We start from the raw sequence: 16,044 nt of genomic DNA, 5'->3' as shown, positions 1-16,044 counted from the left end.
AGAGCAAGCAAAGCAGCAGCAGAAAAAAAGTCCTTTATTGTGTACAAGCAATCTTTTTATAGTATTGTGAACAAAAAGGCAGCCTTCCAACTTCAATAAATCAGGTCTTTCAGCTAATTAAACATAGCACACAGAAGTTTTACTTTCTAATCAGAAGTGACCCGCTTCTCATGGCTAATCTACTCTCTGCCTGGAGTATGCTGAGCTCTGCTCTTTGTTTAGAACAGATAAAAAATTTTTCTCAGCGCCCTCCTAGCCCACTTGGCAGAACATCCCGTTTGCAGGCAAGTTCTCCCAAGGTCAGCAGACACCTCGTTTTCAAGCATGTTTGTTGTTACCTATCTAAACCTTGAAGAAGCCTCTCGTTTGCGAGCAGGCCCTCCCAAGGACAGCAGACACCTCGTTTGCAAGCATGTCCGCTGTTACTTATCTATACCTTGACAGAATATCCCGTTTGCAGGCAGACTCCATCAAGAACAGTAATAGTAACGCAGTTACATTTGATTCTCTACATTACTAGATATCAACTCATTTAATCCTCAACCCTTTGAGATTGGTACATATATTGTTCCCATTTGAGAGATGATACAAGGACTTACAAGTATAATAGATGTCATTCCACATTATCCAGTGAATTTACCGATACAATTAAATTCTCTAATCAGCTGGCTTTGGATGATTCAGAAGAAAGATTAGTTAATGGTGGTTTTGACCTAATCAGGGGAGCCCTTTGGTCCTTGACCTTTATGTCCAAGTCAGAAAGCTTACTGTGCCCTGTTAGGTTCAAAAGGGAACTCTTAAAATATTGACAAGGATTTAGGAAGCGTCATATAAATTTGTGGACCTTGAAACCTGATTTTGTCAGAGGGAATGTATCTTTCAGGATGAACTTGCAGGAAACCAAATTTAATTTGCTGATAAAATTAGATGCCAACCAGAAGAATAAGATCCTAATTAGAATAAGTTATACTCCATCATATGTATAGTATGTCAAAATACACTCTACTGTCATGTATGTCTAAGAAGAACAAATTAAAATTGAATGTCAAACTTATTTTTCTGTTTTAAAAAAGTTTTGTTTTACCAAAAACTGGTGCAGATCCCTTTTGACAGCTATACAAGGGAAGCCAAAATAAAACCAGAAGCTTCCTTTACGAACATGCCATCTCTACCAGAGTTTCTTGTTTGTGGACATCGCTTGAAGAGAGCCTGGTACCTGTTGCCATGGCAAGAGCCCTCTGTCCTCTCATCAGCACCTTCCTTCATTATGTGTTCTACTGTCTGCACCCATGATCTCTTCATAGTCCCTGAAGTCCTGGAAGTCAAGTGTTTTTTTTTTTTTTTTTTTAAACCAGGGATTGAACTTGGGGGCTTTGAACACTGAGCTGCATCCCCACCCCTATTTTGTATTTTATTTTGAGACACGGTCTCACTGAGTTGCTTAGTGCCTCAGTTTTGCTGAGGCTGGCCTTGAACTCCAGATCCTCCTATTTCAGCCTCCTGAGCTTCTGGAATTACAGGCGTGCACCACTGTGCCTGGCTATTTTTTTCTTTTAAAATTACAAAATACTAATTGCTTTCTGAAGTTAATCAGCCTGTTAACTCAAATTATGCAGAACTATAAAAATTGAAAGTTGATCCCCTTTGCTATACCCAAACCACAAACACATAAATACCTTTTAAACTGGCCATTCTACTTCTAGAAATTTTTCCTAGAGAAAAGTTTGCTAAACTGCACAAAGATTTGTGTACAGATTGTTCAAGACAGTATTGTTTACAGTAGAGGAAAAATGGGAACCTAAGTATCTGTCCTTGACTCCCTCTTATTTCCCCTTCTTGAGCAGAGACTGGGCATGAACCTAACCCTCACTGGAGTTAGTAAGAATTGCTATATTGCTCTGTGTCACCAGACCATCTTATACATGGGCAGAGAGTCCTTCTATACCTTGATGTGGATGATTAGAACTACAGCCCACGTGATTTATCACCTGTCTTGACCATAGTCACAGGGCTTAAAATTGGTTACCAGCATCCACACATATTATTGAAAGCTTTGGCTAAGTATAGATCTTTAGTAAATTGCTCAAAATCTCTCCTTCATACCTTCATGCTTTTGTTGCTTGTGGGACACTTTTCCTGAATTCGTTGTGAGACCTTTCTCCAAGGTGGTCTTCATTTGACTACATATGGCCGGCCTCGGCTTATGATTTATTTTGCCTACTTTATTTGTGCATGTTTTGTTTCTCTCTGGTGTCTTTGCCCTTGGGAAGTCTAAACAGTACCTATAACTGCTTCTGATCAAAATGTGCTTTTAGCTTTGGTAGTGGCAAATGTAAACATTCTGCAGTTTCCCCCATCATTTTGTCTCTGTCCCCCCTCCCCATAAAATGTTGGAGACTTATAAAATTTCCTCTGAATTTACCAAGTTCACCCTTTGTTTCTCCTAACTTGCCTTGATGCATTTTCCTCCTTCAGTACAATGAATTCTACTTTAATTTTTTTTAGTATTTATTTCTTGGTTGTAGTTGCATATAGTACTTTTATTTTATTTATTTCTTTTTCTTTTTTTTTAAGAGAGAAAGAGAGAATTTCAATATTTATTTTTTAGTTTTCCGCGGACACAACATTCTTTGTTTGTATGTGATACTGAGGATCGAACCCAGGCCGCACGCATGCCAGGCGACTGCACTTTGTTTCTTTTTTTTTAAGTATTTATTTAGTTGTAGATGAACACATAGTATCTTTATTTATTTTTATGTGGTGCTGAGGATCGAAACCAGGGCCTCACATGTGCTAGGTGAGCGCTCTACCACTGAGCCACAATCCCAGCCCCATGAATTCTACTTTTTATCTGTGCCCACTCAGTTTGACTGATTAAGTAATTTTGTGTGTGTGAATTTATGGATTAAGCAGTGGAGTGACACATTTTCAAGAGAGAAGATGGCAACTGGTTACAATAGGGGTCTGAGTTTTATAGGGTTCAATCAGATTTAATCATAGCAGAGTGTGTCCAGGCAGTCAGGGGAACAGTCCTAGAAGGGGAAATGGTGAAGGTCCCGAGCCCATTGTTTTTCCTCCTCTCCCCAAGACCGGTAGTCCTCCTTTTCTCCCTGGGGGTTGTTGTTTTTCATTTCTCCCTGGGGGTTGTTGTTTTCCATATCCTTCAGGGAACATGTCAAAAAGACATAAATGCTATCTTGAAGGGACTCCCACTAACCAAGTCTAGACAAATTGAGCACTAAAATTAAAATGATGGGAACAAGTTATAATGCATTGAACAAGATAGGAAATCATGAGCTCATACTGTTAATGGTAAATAAATGAATTTAAATTTTGATGAGGAATGAGATTTTATACAGCCTCAAAGTGCTTTCTCACAAATGCCAAAATATGTTTTAATTAAAAAGGTAAAAACCAGAAAGTTTAGAGTGGAGGAGCCTGGCAAACACCACCTTAATAAGGAATCAAGTTTTTCCCATCAATAATGGGACAGAACAAAATTCTTTGCCACCCAAAAGGAGACAAAGAGAAACACAGCATAACTTCTATGATGCTCCTGCCAAAGTAGCATCACCTAAATCTAATTATAAGGAAACATACACACCCACCCTGAGGGACACTGCAGTGTAATTGGTCTGTAATCTTCAACATTGTCAAGGACATGAAGGTCAAAAAAAGATGGTAAGTCTGCTCCAGGTGGAAAGAAGCTGGACAGAACAGCAGCGGCATGCATCGGGCTACTCTGTGTCGGATGCTTTTGCTGTAGAGGACGTTATTGGGCCAGTTGGTGAATATCGAACAGGCTTTGAAGATGTGAAAATTATAACGTATCAATGTTAATCTCTTGATTTTGATGATTATATTCTTTAGGATATATTATTTAATAGGAGACTGTTTTTGTCATAAATATATATGAAAGCAGCTTCTCAACCTTTTTGATCTCAGAACCTCTTCATAGTAATTCTTTTCTGTAGTAGGGAATGAACCCAGGGGCACTTTTACCACTGAGCTACATCTCTAGCCCTTTTTTTACTTTTTTAGAGATGAATGTCTCACAAGTTGCTTAGAACTTCACTAAACTGCTGAGGCTGGCCTTGAACTTGTGATCCTCCAGCTTCAGTCTCCCCTGCCGCTGGGATTACAGGTGTGCACCACCACATCTGGCAGTTCTTTTCTTTTTTACAATTTTATAACATACATTTGTGTGAAATATCTAAAATGTGTGTTATCTCCAGAGGGGAGAGAGAGAATGCAAATTGGTGATTACAGGTAGGGAACATAGGGGAACAACTGCTTAGTGAATATTGAGTCTTTTGGGGGCAGTGGAAATGTTTTGGAACTAGAGGTGGTGGTTGTTCAATATTGGGAATGTACAAAATGCCACTGATTTGTTCACTTTAAAATGGTTAATTTTGCACTGGGGATGTGGCTCAGTGGTAGAGTGCTTGCCTAGCAGGTACAAGGCTCTGGGTTCCATACAGTAACTCTTGAAAATTATGAGAGACTCCAAAGAGCTTTGGTTTATGTCAAATACAGATATCAGTGTTTATTTTCTCATAAACTCAAGTGGAGAAATTTTTAAAATATTTAAAAATAACAGCAATGAGTCTATTACATGCTAGCAACACATTTTTTTTGAGGAAAATAACTATTTTGAAACTATTTAGTAAGAATAATTTCATTGCTATACATTTTTTGAAATTTCTTTAATGTCTTGCTTAAGAAAAGAGTTGGGTTTGCATATCTACTTTTGCAGTATGTTAATTTGGTTGAAGAACAAGAAGAAAATCTGGCTTTATGTAGATACATAGTTAGAAAAGAGAAAGCATTTTATAGCCTCTTCAGGTAATTGTGGATATTCTTTTGATAAATCAGAACTCTTTAAGTGTAATTATGGATATTCTTTTGATAAATCAGAACTGTGAAATCATATCAGTGAGTTTTTTATATTCAGATATATTAAAATGCATTGACTCATCTCAAACTTTGAATAGGACTTGTATCCATCAGGATGTTATAATTATGCTTTGGAAAATATTTGTTCCTGAGATTTATTGATTTTTCCAAATGTTGATACATTACACTACAGAATAGTGGTTTTTAAAATTTTTTGTTTGTTTGTTCTTTTTAGTTATACATGTCAGTAGGGTGTATTTTGACGTTATCAAACATACATGGAGTTCAGCTCCCATTCTGTGGTTGTACATGATGTGGAGTTACACTGGTTGTACATTCATAGATGAACACAGGAAAGTTATTTCCGATTCATTTTACTGTCTTTCCTGTTCCCCTCCTCCTCCCTTCATTCCCCAATTCCCCCTTTTCCATCCAGTGTAGCTCTCAATCTAATCAGAAGTCTTTTCTTTTCAAATTCAGGGTGGTGGATGAAAGTTTTCCAGGACTCCAGTTTTCATTTAAAACTTGAAATTTATCATGGACACCAGAATACTGTTGCTTATTTTTCTTGAAGTGACAGGTGCCATTTCATTTTGGAGAATATGTCTGCCAAATCTGTAAGCGTAGTTTTTCTGTAAGTTACTATTTCAAGTAAAATGATGTTGCTTGGAGAAAAGGGGACTCAGGACTCAATTGTAAAAATGTTTTTCCTCAAGACAGCCATTATATTAGGTATATAGGAAAATGTGCAGGCTCTCTGCTTTGTCACATAGAACATTAAAAAGTTGTGCTTTCAAGAGTAAAGGTTTAATAAAATTAATTCTACTACTTCATTAGGGAACATTCTTAAATGAAACTGACTTGTTTTTTTTCTTATGCAATGTGAAGAATACTGTGATTTCCAATACCTCTAGGTGCTACTACTTTGATTCATATTAAGATTCTAGCAGTTTTACCCACCATTACTTTTGCCAGCACAGGAAAGAAGGCAAAGAATGTCTTAATGTTTCTCACTTTCAGGGACTCTCAGTGGTCAGGGAGCAATACATTGAAGTATTTTTGAGTGTTGGGTAGCATATCAGCAGTTTTAATCTAAAGCTTCATGGAAAAGAGTTACTAGCATAATGTTTGTAACTTTCTTTGAGACTATTTAAAAAAAATTTTAAAAATACTTAAATGAAGACCTTTCAAATTGGAAATGGACATTTATGAGAATAATTCAAATAGCAAATTTCATTAATATACTCTTTAGTCTTGTGCATCTTAAATGACATCATGTTATTTATAGAGTTCTTGGCATGTAGTTGATGCTAAGTAATTAATAGTTGTTACTACTGTTTTGTTGGTAGAATATTAACTGCAATATGTTAGAATATTAACCTACATGTGTTATGTGGTGCCACTGTCTTAGGATCAGGATGACTTGTGTTAGATTCTTATTCTTTGTTCTAAGAATACTGAAGTACAAGATTGTATGTCAACCAGCGTTGCTTTTATTTTGGTTTAGTATGTGATAACTATGCTCTTTCAACAATTTAAATGAAAAGGGCTGTTTTTCTGTGTTGAACAGAATGATGACTCTGTTCTTGGCATGTTGTTTAACTATATTAACCTTAAAATGTTAATTGCAATGGATACTCATTCAAATACCTGACATTGAGCTCCCCAACAGAAACCAGAGGTAGATTTCCATATTTGAAAGTCAGTGTTGTGTTAATGCAGAGGGTAGTCTGAGGGATGTTCCTAAGTTCTTTGAGAGTCCTTACTTTTGAATCCATTTTTGTTTCTTCTATATTTCTCTTCTAGTCAAGCACTTTGTCCTAAGCAAGGTTCCACCTATCTGTATAGAAGAACCATGGCCAAATATTCCCTATGTGAAGTCCATCAAGCTCATGCTCAAGGGAATGAAGGCTAAAAATAAGAAGAAAAAGATCAAAGATAAGAAGAGGATGAAGAAACCCAACTTGATGTTGGAATCTGGTGGATAATGTCCAACTTTAGTGAAATTTCAGGAACTTTCAACATTGAAATGGATAAAGGAACCCATATCCATGCACTGGACAATGGGAGCACTACATAAAGAGTTGATGAGGGGTCTTCCAGAGTAACTTGGTGCTATCAAATTGTCAGTTGGATTCTGGAATTGCCTTAAATCTGGATATAGGAATTACCTTGGTATAAATTCAGATGGGCTGGTTGTTGGTTGTTCAGTTGCAATTGAACCAAGAGAACAGTGGGAACCGGTCTTTTAAGATGAGAAAATAGCTCTATTGGCTTCAAATAGTTGCTTTATTCGATGCAACGAAGCAGGAGATGTAGAAGCAAAAAGTAAAACAGCAGGAGAAGAAGAAATATAAAGAGTAAGTCCTGTGCTGAAAGGGAAACCAAGAAAAAAGATGACATCCCAGAAGACAAAGGAAATGTAAAACAATATGAAATCAACTGTGTAAAAAAAATTTCAGGCCCTGCTCAGTGTGGTACTCCTGTAATCCCAGAGCTCATGAGGCTAAGGCAGGAGGATTGCAGCAAGTTCAAAGCCAGCTTCCGCCATTTAGGGAGGCCCTAAGCAACTTATCAAAACCCTGTCTCAAAATAAAAAGGGCTGGGGGTGTGGCTTAGTCCTTAAGTGCCTCTAGGTTCAATCCTCAGTACCAAAAAATAAATAAATAAAAATTAGTAAAGAAGATGATACAGTTCTAAATTGGCTTAGAAAGATGGATTTTTATGTGAGACACTTCTGGACAGGAGAGGCAAATTGAAAACTGCAAATGACCAGGGAGCCACCCCCCACCTTTTTTTTTTTTTTTGAATAAATCATTCATTGGCAATAAATAAATAAATAGCTGATATTTAATTTTTATGGTTTTGATTTTTTTTCAAAAGTTTCTTTAATATATAAGCAACTGTTAATATATCTTTTTCTTTCTTTCTTTTTAACTTAGTGGTAGATGTTGGCCTAGTATGCATGAGGCCCTGGGTTTGATCCCCTGCACTGAAAACGACAACAACAACCTCTCTCTCTCTCACACACACACACACACACACACACACACACACACACACACAAATAAAATAAAAAACCAAAATGACAAATCCAGATTTTGAAAAGAATACTTTTTTCCTTATGGTATGATTTCACAAAACCAGAATGGGATATTTGTACAAGCAAAGTGACAGGTTAAAATAAAGAGGTTTTTTAAAAGAATAAAAAAATTAGCTCATTTAGCATTTTTAGAAGAAAGGTATAGTGTGACATTTGACTTCTAATTTTAGTTCTTGTTGTGTTTGAAAGAAGAGGGGAGGAGTATTATGGTGGATGACACAGATCTCTTTTTCTTCTAACTTGATTTTGAGCTTACAGCTATCCTGCATGGAAAATTGGTCAGTTCTGGCCCAAATCACATTGGTTATCATTTTATTTTTCAAGCCAACAAAGAGACATAAGATGCCTCAAGAAAAGACTCACTCTACTAAAAAAAAAAAAAAATAGGAACATATTTTACTATATGATAAAAAATGCTGAGGTACACTCACAAGAACATTGAGAACATCGCTTGATACGTAAATCCAGGAAGACTGTTTCCCCCTAAGATGTGATAGTGTGTTAACCAGATTTCTAAAGCAAATGGATGAAACCTCGTCCTGTCTCTCCCTGAAGCTGTGTATCTAATGAGTGTAAATCCCGCATCTGGCTCTGAAGTCTTCCCACACTGGTCTCTTTTTCCTCTGCTGTTTTCCTTGGAGCCCTCCTCTCTCAGGGAACTAAAGCAGCTGCTTTGTCCTTTCCCTGCCACCTGTTGCTTTTGTTAACAGGCTGTGGGGCTGTGGATCCTCTACTCTGTCACATCATTTCCGACCTAAAACAAACAACTCCCCCCCCCCCCCAAAAAAAAGCCTACGTGTGATCTTGGCACTTCCGGGCTTAATATCCTCTGCTAAGTGCTTACAGCACACACGATGAAATGTACACCTGTTCCAGGGCCCACTTCTAGGCCTGTGACCTGGGCATTTGTACAGGGCCCTGCACTTAGAAGGTCTCACACTTGGTTCAATGCTCTGCTGTCACTGTCTTGAAGTTGTTCTTCATCACTTTTGAACAAGGAGCCCTGCATTTTTATTTTTCACTGGGTTCCACCAGCTATGTAGCCAGTCATGCTTATCGTGGCACATACAGCCTCTGCCAGCTTCCTCCTACCATGCCTCTTCCACTTCTCCCTGTGCACCACGTACACCATCCACAGGGGTTCCTACAACATGCTGTTCCTTTTCTCCAGTTTCTCCTCTGCATGGCTGGTTCCTGCTTTTCCTCAAGATTTCCACCCTAACAGTACATCCTATTTAAAATCCCCCTCTGCAAGCAAAAGGGAGTTCCTTTCTCTTTAATGCTTTGTTCATGTTTATTAGAGCAGCAGTTGGGTTTCCACATATCTCCTTCACCAAAATACGACCAATTTGAGGGAATTAATTATTGTCCTCAGGGTGAAGCCTGGCATGCGGGCACTGCTTAGTATGTGTTTCTTGATCAATCAAAATATTTATTGAGCTCCCATAATGTACCAGGTATTGTTGGCTATAAGTATATAGCAATAAATAAGAAAGATAAAAAACCAGACATAGACCTTTGTAAAACTTGCAGGTTAGTTGCCTAGTTCTAGATGCCCATGCTCTTGAATAAGTGAATGATCACACACCAAGATTTTCAGGTAGTAGGTTAGTAATTTTCTGCCTCCTTGTCTAGTGGTTTTGGGGTTAGAGTGTTACAAGCTCTGGTTATAGGAATCTTACATTTGGAATCTATCCTACATTATTTTGTGACTTTAAAGAGAAAGGTGGATGTCACCAGGGTCGTGGACTTCCTTCGTCAAATCTGAGATGCTGTTGATCTTGGAACAATGATGTGGCTTATAACCATTAGTAAAGAAAACTTGCCAATCAAACTGATATGCAGTCAGTTGTAACATCCTGATCTCAAAGATGAAAAGTGAATAAAAATGTAAAATTCAGAATCACAAAAATGTGATTCAGAGGTTAATCACAAGCAAGTTGAGTCAAAAAAAGACTACTTGGACACTAAGAGCAAGGCTTAAAATAGTACATCATGACACTGATTCCATGGATGATACTCTAATAAATAAATTACTTTAAAAAATAGAGCTGGAAATTCATGGCCAGCTTTTTTTTTTTAAAAAAATGCAACTGATACAAAGGGGTAAGAGTTAACAGGATAGTTAATACCTACAGCATCCCATGCTGTCAAGGAAAACCAACAATGTCAAGCAGCCTGCCATCACAGGTAGTCCTTATGAGAACTATGTAGGGTGGATGTTATTTCTTATGATGTATAGGCTAAGAAATGGAATTCTTTTAAGCTAAAAGGCCTAGTGAAGGGCCCTCCACCAGCAGTCACATGAGCTGGCACCCAAGTCCAGGACTTCCAGTCGCATCCCATTTCTTACCAAGAAACTCTGCTTCCATATTACTAGCAACGCCATCTTGGAATCAATATTAGGAAAAGTTTTGTTTATTTCTTTTTTCTCCTCTCAAAAAAATAAATTCAGATGCTTCTATTGGCAGGTCTTTGTTTTCCAAGTACAGAAAATAAACATCCTTATCTGAAAATTTTAAGAGTGGCTTACCCAATAGTCCACAATTCCTGAACCAAGTGTAGAACTCAGAGCTTTCAAAAGAAGAGAACCTATTCATGCCCTATGAATAGAACAAATTCAAATGGTAGAAGGTTTTTATTTATTGCAGGTGGTTGTTCTAGTTAAAAAGGCTGTAATGAATAAAATATAATAACCTTGGCTTAAAATAAAGAAGTACTTGGTTTGGGATGGAATCCTGATGAGCTGATTAATTTTTTTGGTTTGTCTGAAAGTGGGTCTCTTCATATAAGATTAAAATTATCGTGAATATTTTTCAAGGGCAATGTAAAAAAAATAGACCATTATTTGAGTAGCATCTCTGATAATTATAATTAAGTGAACCTTTAAAAATGGAGTCAGATGAATTATTCCCTTCTAGGGCACAATCATCTTTCCTCCAAACCACAGAAGGCAGGCATTCTCTGATGGGCAGTGTCTCACTCCATGAGATAGTGATAGAAGGATAGATATGGTAGGGCTTGAGGCTGGAGAGGTTGGGGAGAGAAAACATAGGAGAAAGAAAGAAGGGAGAATTTTAAAAAAATTATTTGTTTTCTTTTGTTTATTATTTACAAATTCTTTTTAAAAATTATTATTGTAGAGCATTATAATTGTACTTAGTAGTTGGCTTCATTTTGGTAAAATCACACATGCATGGAATCTGGTTTTCTCCATTTCAGTCCCTGGTGCGCCCACTTTTCCTCTGTTCTTTCCTCCTCCCATTCTCCTTACTCTGTTCTGCTGATCTTCCTTCTACTTGGGGACTTTTGCTCATTGTTTTTCCCTCAGAGAATACAAAAGCCTCATTGTGTTTATTTTAAATCTCAAAATAACATAAAACATAATTTTATGCAAAAATGAAGAGTTTTTCTTTTTAAACATGCAAGATATGTGTATAGTTGTAAACTGAACTTAATGAATTTAGGCGTGAGGAGCTGAAATCGTGAGCTCTGGCTCCAGCTCTGTTCCTTAAGGGCCTTTCCCTTCCCCTCTCTTCCGGAGATCTGGGGATATGGAGGATGGCCTGTCCATGACTCACAGCCTCGGCCTTCACATCCACGCCCCTGAGTTCAGCTCCAGCAGAACTTTATTCATGAGGCTGCATGGTTTCTTAAGTTTTTACAACCCAAAAATGTTTTGAGTTTTTATCTGTCTCTGAGTTTATCTTATGCTTTGAAATGACTAGTAGTTTCCTATGTTATATCCGTTAGACATTTCTTATCAGCATATGGTTTTATTTCTTCTCCTTTTTTGGGGGGACGGTGGGGGTTACCAGGGATTGAACTCAGGGACACTGGGCCCCTGAGCCACATCCCTAACCCTATTTTGTATTTTATTACAGAGTCTCACTGAATTGCCTGGTGCCTTGCTAAATTGCTGAGGCTGGCTTTGAACTCCTGCCTTAGCCTCCTGAGCCGCTGGGATCACAGGCGTGCACTGCCGCGCCTGGCCAGCATATGGTTTTATTTCTAAGGGAAGAGTTCAGCAAGTACCAAAAAAGTGGTTTTAATAAATCAGCTGTATTGGTCTAAATGTTTTTACTCATTTATTAGCAGAGAGGCCTTCGGTTTATGCCAGGCATTGTGCTAGGTGCTGGAAATATAAGAGTGACAAAGATGACAAAGAATGATCACTGTTTGTTAGGAAATTGGGACTCTTTATTTCATACATTATGGCAGGCTCCTTATAGGGTTACATAAAAGGTCTCCAAGAATGTCCCCAAGAGACTAAGGAGCTTTTCCTTGGAGGAAATGGATCATTAAAAAATTGTCCACACAGGCAGAGGCACCACTTGAATCTTAAACAAGGCAAGGTGGGAAAGGGTGACTGCAATAGAATTTTATAATGATGAAACCTGAAACTTAGGAGAAATGGCTGTTTATTTGGAGCAGAGGTAGGGTAAAGGAGAATCAGTATACTCTTTTTGGTTTATATAGCTAGAAAAATTTATACCCAAATTTATATAGATAAGACTTATTTTCGGGCATTTTCACAGTATCCTCAGTCACTCAGGGGAGTTATTCGAGGAAAGTTTTTCCGAAGTCTATGAATAGTCTTAGAGGAAGACTGTTAAATTTCAAAGGAGGGGCCAGTTTGTTGAGCAAAGTGAAAAAAAAAAAGGATGGCCAGAACTAGAAGTGTGTTGAGTTGAATATTGACACCGTGGTTATCGGTGACATGTTGAAGTTTGAACATTAGAGAAGCCCACCGAGGCAAGCATATAAAGCAGGGTTTATTTAAAAAGGGGGAACACAGACTTCTGCGAGGGAGAAGCATTAGCTGGTGTCCTGGTATCCCAAGAAGCGAGGTGTTCTGCCCTTTTTATAGGTCCCAGGCTTCCTTTGCTCTCCTGCCTTTCCCCCTTATCTTTCTCCTTCTTGTGTATGTGACTAGGCCCAGGAATGCTGGGTGGGAGGGCCCAGAGTGGGAAACTGGCGGGCTGAAGGGGGAAGGGCAGGATGGAGTAGGACACATCAACAACCTTATAGCTCCCAGTGTGGTGTGGAGGGGCAGTTCCTGGGACAGGTTACCTTAGCTACAGGTTGGAGCAGGTGCAGGTTCTTGATAAGGGTGGAGGAAGGGCTCTGAAGGAATTAACATTTCAGTCCCTCAGGGGACAGTCTCCAACTTCCTAGACTCACTCAAAATTGGCCTCCTTGATCCAACCTGACTCGATTTATCTATCTATACTGACTGCCCGGCTAATTCTGGCTGAGGTACAATATGATGCTCTTCTGAATGTGTTTATTACCTCTATTGATTTGAACCTAAACCTGTGTTAATTTTAATACTTAGGGGTGTTTCAGCAGCATCTTGAGACTACTTGTGGGTACAGTTCCTTTCCTGTCAATTGCAGACTCTTTGAACTAATTCAGAATACTCTGAATCTAAAATAGCAATGTGACTGTGGAAATAGAATATCCATGATTATAGGTAATGGAATGGCTTGAGGCTCTACCACTGAGCTACATCCCCAGCTCAATGGATTCGTTAATTCTGTATTGTCTTTAAGAACTACAGATTTTACTGTCAGACAATTATACAATGTTTGAATAAATAGAGAGCCTAGAGGGAATGCCACATTGTCATTCTTCACAAATTTAATTGAAGTGCTTAATGCAGACCCAATAGAAACAGACTAAACAGGTGAGAAAAAACAGTAAATTTTTGTAAAAGAAGATCAATAAAGGAGACTTCACTACTAGAAATATTAAACCCTGTCTTAAAACTCATACCTAAAATTAATAAGATAATAAACAGACTCTATTTCTGGAATCAGAACCTGGAAGGTACAGCTGTCCGGTGATTTTACATCCTCGTGGCGATAAGTCATTGACCCACCACTGGAAGGGCAGGTTCTTGGGTGAAGCAATTCCCAAAGGAATAATACCCCCAAATTGCTGGCTGATCACATTCTCACAGTTTTGGCAACAAAAGTTTCCTTGCCAGCATTTAAATGGCTCATATTATGTCTGTTGAAGCCTCCAAATTCTGTTTGTGTATCTTTATCCTGCACACCTGTAGGGTGTTGACTGTATCTTATTACTGCTTCTACTCTGGGAAAAAGACTTGCCCAGAGGCTATGTCATTCTTTGGGCCTTTGTGATAGGCAAGGATGTGAGCACCCAGAAGCACCCACTCTGAAGGCTTTGATGAAGTGCTCATTCTTCCCTACAGGAGCTGTTGCTGGGTTGGGTCTTGTGAAAAACCTTGGCTTGGAAGGTTGTGAAGATGGCCATACAACTTACTCTGTACCATGTGTGTCTGGTGCTTACTACACCCATGTGTAGTCAGATCATTGTCCATTAGTCTGACATTCTATTGGGATAATAAGAGGCAGAGTGGTAGGCTGTGGGAAGGGGAAAGATGTGTACCCTTAAATCACTTCCCTAATTCCTAAGGAAGCCACCCATTTTATCCTAAAAGCCAGCCTTTTGGAGTACTTGTCATAATTCTTGTCTGATAGCCTGGGCCCAGAGAGAACTGTTCCTCTTCTATTCTTACATATGTGTGCTGCTATTTTTGCCCCATACAACTTTATGGTGGGTGTGGGGTCAGGTCATGAAAACCTCACAACCCATCCAAGGGCCTCGTCAAGAGCATGCACATATTATGATTCTCAGAAAGGAAACGAGGGGAGTTCGTTGGATTCTTCTGAAGAGGCATCTTCAAAATGGTGGTCAAACAAGGCTTCTCTGAGAAGGTAGCATTTGCTCAAGGACTCAACAGAGACAAGGGATGCAGAAGAGCACTCCAGACAGGGAATAGTAGGTGTCAGCACCCCAAGGGCCTTTGGAGCATATTCTGTGTTTAGGAGTGTGAGCAGCCACCATTGTTGGAACTGGAGAGCAACTAGAGCAGTTGGAAATGGGATCCGAGAAGCGTTAGGCTGAGACCAAAGACTGCGGCTCTTACTCTGAGTGAGATGGTGTGTGAGGAGGGGACTGATATTATCTGACCTATGTTGAAAAAGGAAAAGGCCCGTAATCAGAGACAATGAAGAAAAGTAAAGAAGAAAAAAGCAGTGTTGACTGGGCCAGAACAGGACTCTTTGGAATCCATGTATAAGTTCAAATTTTTAAACTTCCGAAAAACTTACTCCAGAAATCGTTTACTTGTCCTAATGTGAATATAAAGAAAGCTTCCATGGGCATTTATTATTAAATAACATTCTTTCCAAGAGTGTTGTTGAATTGTTTTCAGAAGCATATCTGCACAGGACTACAGTAGTACAAGGACACTCAGCAAGTCCTGTAAGCTCTAGAAGAATGAATCTGACACAGGGATTGTGGGATTACTTTTATTACTACAGAGAGACTTTCCTGAACCTAACGCTAGTACAGAAAAATACTTTGTTTTTTAAAATAAATAAGTCAATTTATCTTATTTTATACTTGAATAATTTTTTACATACAGCAAAAAGTATCCTTCAGCTTTTTGTTTTGGGTCCCCTCATGTGAATCTTGAGCTGTAAAAGAGTTAGTGTTCTTTAGTTACTGGTGGTAAGTTCTCTTGAGTCATTTCTAGTAAGATGTGCTCTGAGCTCTAGTGAAATAACAACTCTGTGCCTAACTCTTCATTATGTAAACACACATATACCTCATGTATACTGCAACACGAAGAATACCTTTAACACCAAACAAGGTATTTTCTTAGTTGATTTTTCTTCTCTTCAATTTATGCATGAATTTTTACCTAAGGTCAATACTTTTCATTGAGTCTAACCAAGAATCCAGTTTCTCCTGAACCAGCTCTTTAGTTTTAGACATAAATCCATTTAGGTCAAGAATGGATACTTCCTATGAGGATTAATCCTGCAAATTCTGTGATGAGCTGACATTGACTTTGACTGAAGAAAGATTTATTTTTGGAAGCAGGATTTTAAAATTAATTCTTTTGAATTTTCAGCAGGTTTCAAAGAATAACATTTGTAGGGAGGAAGGCTGGGGATTGATGGGAAAGGGGGACCCGTGTTTATGGGATTCCTTCTGTTTGTCCACTG

At 38.5% G+C, this 16,044-nt stretch overlaps 1 protein-coding gene across 2 annotated transcripts in view; it reads left to right on the top strand.

The window, feature by feature from the left end:
* Hsd17b12 (hydroxysteroid 17-beta dehydrogenase 12) overlaps positions 1-16,044 on the top strand; it is a 148,185-nt gene that overhangs the window by 76,367 nt on the left and 55,774 nt on the right. The gene's annotated exons all lie outside the window — the stretch shown is intronic.

The sequence above is a fragment of the Ictidomys tridecemlineatus genome, chromosome 4 (genome assembly GCF_052094955.1).
Source record: "Ictidomys tridecemlineatus isolate mIctTri1 chromosome 4, mIctTri1.hap1, whole genome shotgun sequence".
Taxonomy (NCBI): Eukaryota; Metazoa; Chordata; class Mammalia; order Rodentia; family Sciuridae; genus Ictidomys; species Ictidomys tridecemlineatus.
Note: the sequence above shows the minus strand (reverse complement) of the source record. Positions and strands in the feature narration are given on the sequence as shown.